The sequence below is a fragment of the Gekko japonicus genome, unplaced genomic scaffold (assembly GCF_001447785.1).
Source record: "Gekko japonicus isolate JY-2015 unplaced genomic scaffold, Gekko_japonicus_V1.1 scaffold1804, whole genome shotgun sequence".
NCBI classification, from domain to species: Eukaryota; Metazoa; Chordata; class Lepidosauria; order Squamata; family Gekkonidae; genus Gekko; species Gekko japonicus.
The window spans coordinates 119,133-128,182 of NW_015177066.1; positions in this window are offsets into that span (position 1 = coordinate 119,133).

Below are 9,050 nucleotides of genomic sequence, written 5' to 3' on the forward strand. Positions count from 1 at the left end.
TTTCCATCCTGTTGGTACTCTTTAGCTCAGGGATGTCAAACTCATTTGTTATGGGGGCCGGATCTGACATAAATGAGACCTTGTTGGGCCGGGCCATGTGTGTCATAAAATGTGATGCCAGGTGGCGGAGATATAAACTTTATAAAGGACCCAAACACAAAGGGTTGGTTTTTTTCACTTAAAATAAAAACATGCTTAAAACATTAGCTCTGTAAGCTGCAAACCTACTTTTGATTTATTGACATTCACCACAGAAATCTCATGCTCGGAGTTCTGAGTCTAGACTAAAACATGAAATGGCTGAGTGATTAAGAGAGTCTGGCGAAGCAAGCTAGGATGCAGCAGCAGCAAAACTGGAAGCAGGAGATGGCCAGTTCCACTGCGGGCCTGATGGAAGCCCTCTGGGGGCCCAATCCACACACACCCCGGGCCACATGTTTGACACCCCTGCTTTAGCATGTGCTCAGAGAGGCTGGATCAGGCCCGTAGCTATGATGGGGCATTTTGGGGCTCCGCCAATGCCTAAGCTATGGAGTCCTGTGAGCAAAAATTCTACTTTGTGAGCTACTGGCATTAAAGTTGTGAGCAAGCGATTTGGCTACTAAAAAACATATAAGGGCCCAATTACACCTCATGTAAAAATACAAAAATCATACACACAAGGGCTAACAGCAATTCTTTCCTGATCCATTTTGTATCCATGCTGTATAACTGTATAATTGAATTATGGTATAAGACAATTTGTTCCTCATTGTGTTTGACCTCTGAAGAAGGCCTAAACAGGCCGAAACGAGTCAGGTCAAGTCCATTGGCCCTTGCGTGTATGATTTTGGTATTTTTATATAAGGTGTAATTGGGTCCTTATATGTTTTTTAATTCTTTGCTAATAAATGCATGTATTTTTATATTACATACATTACGTTTTAATTGATGGCCCTCTACCCTGTTTGACTTATCTCTTTAGGTTCTTGATCCTAGGTTTCAGGGTTAAGTTTGTTCCCCTTTTTTTGTCCCTAGTGTGACCTGGGATCAGCCACAGTTCTCTCAGTGCTGTTCTCTCAAGGTTAGTTCTCAGGAGAGCTCTCTCAGCCCCACCTACCTCACAGGGGGTCTGCTGTGGGGAGGGGGAGGGGGAGGGAAAGGATATTGTAAGCTACTTTGAGACTCCAAGTGAAGGGCAGGATATTACATGCCAATAAAGGTAACTGGACTGGGACTGGGAAGGGCAGGGTATAAATCCAATGTCCTCCTCCTCCTCCTCCTCTTCTTTTTCTTCTTCACCTCATTCCAGCAGGGCTCTTGATTCATGTCCTGCAGGGTGGAAGCGCAACTCTGAGGCAAAGAAACAAGGGCAATGAGAAACTCAAATGTGCTCTTTCTGCCGAATGAATTAAGTTCATGGAAAGGCCCCGGCTTCTTTTTACAAACCAGCTTTGCATAGCCAGACAGTGGCAGAATGATGACTCCGTTAAATCCCCTGCATAGATAAACTCCCGCGCAAGCCAAAGCTCCGAGCTCCCTCCCTCCGGTCCGTCCCTGGGGTAGCTCACAAAAATGATTCCCTTTCCTTTTTAGACTACAACTTAGCTGCTCTTCTCGGCACTGATCAAGAAGGGGGTTTATTACTGACTTCAAAGGGCTGGGCTGACATGAAAGGCTTTTTGTACACCCCTTCCAAAAGAGTTCACTTGTTAAGACCGTACCTCCTTAAAAAAGAGAGAGACACTCCAGCCTGTTTTGATTGCCATTTTCTGAAGTGTGCCCTCAACCTAAACTGACTTCAAACATCACACAAGCCAGCCTGCTCCTCACAACCTCGGGTTTGCCTTTCAAGTGCAAAAGAAAGGGCAGCCTTAAAGTACCGCAGCCCTTGCGGGGAAGGTAGCAAAGTGATACTGGGGCAAACAAACGGAAAGGGGAGTGGGGGAATTAGTGGGTGAGAGCCAATATTCCCTCTAAGCTGTGGAGTCTTGTGAGCAAAAATTCTACTTTGTGAGCTCCTGGCATTAAAGCTGTGAGTGGGCGATTTGGCTACTGCATAAATCAGTTTGCTCTGGAGCTCTCCTTCCAGAGCGAAGACAAAAAATGGGTGAGCCGGAGGCTAAAAAACTGAGCTAGCTCACACAAACTCAGCTTAGAGGGAACACTGGTGAGAGCTACATGCATTGCTCAGAAACAGAGGCCGTGTGCATGCACCAGGTCCTGGGTTCAGTCCCTGGCATCTCTAGCGAAAGGCACTTGGGGCTCGATCACACATTACGGCAGGGGTGTCAAACATGCGGCCCGGGGGCCAGATCAGGCCCCCCCCCAGAGGGCTTCTGTCAGGCCCACAGTGGAACTGGCTGTCTTCTGCTTCTTCTCCCAGTTCTGCTGCTGCGGCGTCATCATAGGTTTGCAGCTTACAGATACACACCTGAACAGCATCCTCAGGGTTGCAACAGCACAGACATTTTGATGCAACAATTCAGAGCAAGGGGTGTCAGTGATCAGACACTGTTAAATAAACAAAATAGTGCAAGAGTGCTAATGTTTTAAGTATGTTTTAAGTATGTTTTTTATTTAAGTAAAAAAAACACCTTTGTGTTTGTGTCCTTTATAAAGTTTATATCTCCGCTACCTGGCATTACGTTTTATGACACACATGGCCCGGCCCAACAAAGTCTCATTTATGTCAGATCCTGCCCTCATAACAAATGAGTTCAACACCTCTGGTCTAAAAGAGCAGGGGGCGGGGCTTATTGCATGTGCCCGCCCCCTGGGCTCCTTATTGCCAGAGCTCCGCTCCTGTGCACTCCCGCAGGAAATGACCCCTGGGTTTCCTCCCCAGACACTTTCTTAGTGGAATAAGCCATTCATCAAGCTGTTCTTAACCCTGCTGGGGGCAAAAGACAGTTCTCTGTAAGTGGTCCTCTTGTGTCAGGGAAAGGACACTTGCACCTGAAGAAGATGCCCCCATTAACGGAACAGATCTGTTGGATCCAACCCACTGATGGATGGGGAGACTGACCTGACACCCTTGCATTTTTGGAAGCTGAACCAACCGCAACGCCTAGTCAGCTGGCCAATCTATACATTCGGCAACATACAATTCCACCTTAAGATGTCAGACTGTTTTGTTTCTGTTTGGAATCCTTATAGAAGACAGGGGTGACATTCTACACAGCTGAAGAAATTGCCAGTATTTCTGTTCTCGTAGCAAGAACAGATAGATATTTTCAAATATCCTATCCTTAGCTCTGGGATCCCAGTCTCCACTACCTCCTAAATAAATATATGAAAAGTGCTTCTGCGGGCACAGAAACCCTCCCTCCTCTAAAAATGCTGGCTTCTCTATATTTATCTTAAATGGAGCGGAGGGTAGTAACACTTACAAAAGAGTCAAGAAATGATAAATTACATCTTATTGCATGGAGTCAAAGGTTAAACTTATTACTGCTCACCACAGGCCAACCTTAACCCCAGAATTAATGCCATAAACAAGAAAAGAAATTCAGTTTGCCAGCGTAATGTACACCGCAAAAACCTCTCTGAAGGGTTAGAAAAGTGAAAGGATGCCCCCTACTGGTGTTTTTGATACAATAGCCATCTGACGGGTCTTCGGGAAAATCCTCGTGTCAAAACCCGGCAGCCAGCTAAAAACACCTTTGCGACGCCCACCCTCATAAGTGGTGCCCGTAAAAAGCATCCCTTTCTTAAAGCGGGGGTCTGAAAAGTTATCCGAAGTGCACCCAGCCAGCGAAACTGCTTTCAGTGTTTCTGTTTCCAGAGTTTTACATGGGACATAACAAATTTGTAATTCCGAAAGCAAAGTTTCCCCCTTCCCCGATGATTAATGTTTGGATTCCATACTTAACAATGGAGCTATTATCCACAGTGGTATAAAATACAATTTAGGCTACAAGCCGACACGCACACTCGTCTCTACGGGCCATGGAACGGGACTTACTTCCAAGTAAACGGGCCCAGGATGAATAGCCTGTAACTAACCCAATGTGTATATTTAGCAGAGGTCGCCACGCATCAGCCGGAGGGCTGCATCCCGCCAACAGGATGTGCCATGAAAAGCTTCAATAGCCTACAGATAAGGCCTCGATTAAAATATTTTTTCCCCTGAAGGCCTGTTGGCAGCCGTACCCCTTGGTTGTGAGACACATTCCCCATGTAATGTTCTTATAGGGATGCCAGCTTCTAGGTGGGACCAGGGAATCCTCCGGAATTACAGCACATCTCAAGATGACAGAAATCAGTTCCCCTGGAGAAAATGGCTGCTCTGGACGGTGGACTCTGTGGCACTGCACCCCACTGAGGTCTCTGTCCTCCCCAGGCTCCATCCCCAAATCTCCAGGAGTTTCCCAACCTGGATCTGGCAACCCTACCCCCCATCCCCCTCCATTGGCCGGGGAGAACCTGACAACCAACGCTCCCTGTGGAGTCTTCTGGGCGGTGCTCCCTCTAAGCTGAGTTAGTGTGAGTTGCTCACAGTTTTTTATTTTATTTTATTTTTTTCATATTTATATCCCGCCCTCCCCAGATGGGCTCAGGGCGGCTAACAAGGGCAGGACATAGCCATGTCAGAATAAAAACATATAAAAACATAATCAACATTCAACATTAAAACCACTGTGCTCAATTCGTAACTGATGACCCAAGTCCAAGATGGCAGCTCCACAGTTACAGATGGTACTCCCAAAAAGTACGTGTCCAGTGACGATGGCCGAAGTTCTACAATTTCCAACGTCTTCCTAAGGCCTCGTTGATGCATCCTTTGAGATACCATAACGGGGGTGGTATAATGGGGCGGCGGCTCCTACTCAAAGGCCTGGTGGAAGAGCTCCGTCTTGCAGGCCCTGCGGAACTGCATAAGGTCCCGCAGGGCCCGGATCTCCCCTGGGAGCTCATTCTGGCTCACATATTTTTGTCTCAACTCAGGCAGGATGGCTCCAGAGCAAACTGATTTATGCAGCAGCCAAATTGCTCACTCACAACTTTAATGCCGGTAGCTCACAAAGTAATATTTTGGTTCATAAGACTCCACAGCTTAGAGGGAGCATTGCTTGTGAGCCAAAGTTCTACTTTGTGAGCTACTGGTATTAAAGTTGTGAGTGAGCGATTTGGCTACTGTGTAAATCAGTTTGCTCTGGAGCCATCCTTCCTGAGCTGAGACAAAAACGTGTGAGCCGGAGGCTAAAAAAACAGTGGGCTAGCTCACACTGACTCAGCTTAGAGAGAACACTGTTGACAACCAGTGTTCCCTCTAAGCTGAGTTAGTGTGATCTAGCTCACAGTTTTTTAGCCTCCGGCTCACAGATTTTCATCTTCGCTCAGGGAGGATGGCTCCAGAGCAAACTAATTTATGAAGCCGCCAAATCGCTCGCTCACCACTTCAATGCCAGTAGCTCACAAAGTAGAGTTTTTGCTCACAAGACTCCACAGCTTAGAGGGAGCACTGCTGACAACCCTATATGAGCAATGAGATGTCGGTTTTACATTCCTGTTCATAACTTAATAGTGCTTTTTCTCTCTCTTGTCTCAAGGCAAGGATTCTCCCTCCGCTATGATTTCCCCTTTGAAGCCAAACTATTTTAAAGCCACCTCTGGCAACGAATCTCCCAAAACGCTCCACGAACTTTCATGCGATGCATTCTCATGCAACAAACGATGGATTAGAAAAAAACCAAAAGACAGTCTCGGCTGGAATCTCTCACAGCCAAACAAGCCCATGTCAGGGTACCTGCAGTCTTTCGTGACTAATGACGGAACTCCCGTGAACATGCAAAACTCACTGCTCAAAAACAGATGCAGCGTCGATTAATTAAAACCACTAACACCCAACTTCCACAGCCACTGAGCTGGCACTTGGGACGTATTTGCCTTCCCCCGTTTTTTAAACTTGTCTGTAGACGTTAGGGTTTGGGGGTAAGGGCGAGTGCAGACAGGACCGGCTCGCTCACTAGGCGAACTAGGTGTTCGCCTAGAGCACGCCGGCTCTTAGGGATGCCAAACTGCACCTGCCCCCCCGCCAAAAGCCCACCCCCCGCCAAAACCCCTGCATCTCCCTGACCGGGTGGCTGCCACCACCGCCGCCTCTTTGGCCAGCTAACTTCTCCCTGCCTGCCCCCTCGGCTTCCCAGCAAAGCGCTTCTCCTCCTCCTCCTCGCGGCTGGGGACTGGCAGTTGCAGCAGGAGCAGCAGCAGGGCCAGGGGAGCAACAGCTTGTGAGCGCCCTGCCGGTCGGCCTCTTCTCCAGGCGCCCTGACGAGGGGGGAGCCTGGCGACTCTCCTTGCGCCCTCTGGTTGTCAACTTGGCTGTTGGTGAGTGCACGGGGGGGGGTGCCAGAAGGAATCCTTGCCTAGGGTGCAAGATAAGCTTGCCCTGAGTGCAGAGCATAGAAACGAGGTTGTCGACTGACCAGGAAGATCCCCCCTGATCTGCTCCTGTGCCCTTACCAGAGCTTTGCTCTGCAAAAACATAGATGGGTTCTCCTAGAGCAGACCAGTGGTCCATCTAGCCCAGCTTTCTGTTTCGCATAGCAGCCAATCAGTGGTCCCAGAGGGCCAACAAGCAGGGCATTGAGGCAGAGGCCTTCTCCTGACACTGCCTCCAAGCTAGGGTTGCCAGGTGCTCCCTAACCACCAGCAAGGGATGGTGGGGTTAGGGTTGCCACATCCAGGTTGGGAAACTCCTGGAGATTTGGGGGTGGAGCCTGGGGAGGACGGGGACCTCAGTGGGGTCCAATGCCAGAGAGTCCACCCTCCAAAGCAGCCATTTTCTCCAGGGGAACTGATCCCCGTAGTCTGGAGCTGAGCTGTAATTCCAGGGGGTCCCCAGGTCCCACCTGGAGGCTGGCATCCCTACTCCCGGCATTGACCTTCAAAGGTTTACTGCCTCTGGATGTGGAGGTTTCCCCTTAGTTCGTTTGGATAGCCGTCACTGATAGACAAGTTAGGGTTGCCAAGTGTGAATTGAGCCGCAGCGGGGGACTCCTGGCTGCCGGATGGAGCATGCGTGCACGCCGCATCCACGTCACCCGGAAGTGATGCGGGCACGCTGGGGGCGGGGCCACGACCATCCGAGGGAAAACCATAGAGTTTTCCCTCGGATGACCATGGCCCCGCCCCCGGCGTGCCCGTGTCACTTCCGGGTGACGTGCATGTCGGGGTGGAGTTCGCCCCAGGGCCCGATCCGCCGGCGGTGGGGAACAGGCCTCTGGAGCGGGGATTTCCCCGCCCCCTGGGGGGACTTGGCAAGCCTAAAACAAGTCAGACTACGCTATTAGGAATTCTACCGTCTAATATAAATAGATCAGAGCATGAACGGCTCAGATATACGTTAATTGAGGCACAACTAGTATTTATAGCCAAGTGGAGGTCTGAAATCTGCCCTAATCTCAAGAACTGGAGAGACGAAATGGAAGAATGTGCTGTTATGGCAAAAATGACAAACTATATGAATAAAAAGCCGATCACTGAGAATAAGTGGAGAGCCTTTTATAATTACTACAGACTACATAGATTAGACAAAGCTGTCAGAGGAGTTACAAAGAAATTTAAACTGATTAAAACTCAAAAATTGTATAATCATATTCTCGTAGCTATACTTATTAATCCTTTATAGTTACACACTTACTAGCTATTATATGATAGTATAAACCTCATATAAGGATAAGAAAAATTGTTTTTTACTCCTTTCTTACATTTTTTGCTTATATTTCCTACCTAGCCCTGTAGATAGGAAATAATGGAAATATACATGGAAATCTATTCTGTTGAAGTAAGGATTATTTTACTATATTTTGAGTTGTTATGATTCTCTTTGTTACGATCCTTTTTCGTGTTTTATATTCTTATACTATGTAATGTCCCTAAAATGTGTTTAACAAATGATGTTTTATGCTTCTCACTTTCCCCCTTTATCCCTTTTTATTTTGCATCCCCTTTAAATGGTAAAATAAAATATTGTATAAGACAAGTCCTCCAAGAATCTAATTCCCTTTTAACGTCATTTATGCTCATGGCTGTCATTCCTTCCACTAGCAATGAATTCCACACAACTTCATTACTCATTGAGAAAAGAAGTACTTGCCTTTTGCCTGTCCTGAATCCATTGCTCAAGACAAGACAAAAAGTTGCTGTACAAGTTCAAATTCTTATGCAAAATGTTGATAATTTAATACATGTTCTTTTCTATTTCAGTGATAGAAATAGAAAAGAACATGTATTAAATTATCAACATTTTGCATAAGAATTTGAACTTGTACAGCAACTTTTTGTCTTGTCTTGTTCTATAGAGTTGCTGGGTCTCTGTCGTTTTCTTTCCTGAATCCATTGCTCACCAACTTAATTGGGTGCCCCCGAGTTCTGGTGTCATGGGAGAGAGGGGGGAAAGGTCTCTGTATCCACTTTCCCCACCCTGTGCATAATTTTATAAACCTCTATGATGCCCCCTCGTAGTTGCTTCCCTCCCCCCTCTAAACATACCATCAGTCCTTTATTTGAAAGAAAGAAATTGGTGGTATGACTAGGCTGCAAGATAATTGACTGAAAATGTGCAAAGGGGTCTTTTCCACATCAGTTTGGGAATTTACACGTTGGTCTACCCTCTAGCTTTGAGTCATCGTGGCACTCAAAAGTTTAATATTCTGGATTTTTGATCTATGTAGATCACACAAAAGACACAGGAAGCTGCTTTATACTGAATCAAACCCTTGGTCCATCAGGGTCAGTATTGTCTACTCAGACTGGCAGCGGCTCTCCAGGGTTTCAGGCTGAGGTCTTTCACATCACCTTTTAACTGGAGATGCTGTTGAAGAAAGGCACACAAAGTAAATTTCCAAAGCTATTGAATTCTTTATTGTACAATGGCAGGAAATAGTAAATCTGGGGAGGGGGTACCTCTCCCAAGAACATTTATGACTTGTTAGTATCTTTTCTCTGCAACTGGTCATGGCTTGATCCAGACCAGTCAGTTCTAGTTTTGAAGGCACGTAATTTGGAAAACGCAACAGTGGCCACAGGATTGGAAAAGGTCAGTATACATTCCAATCCCAAAG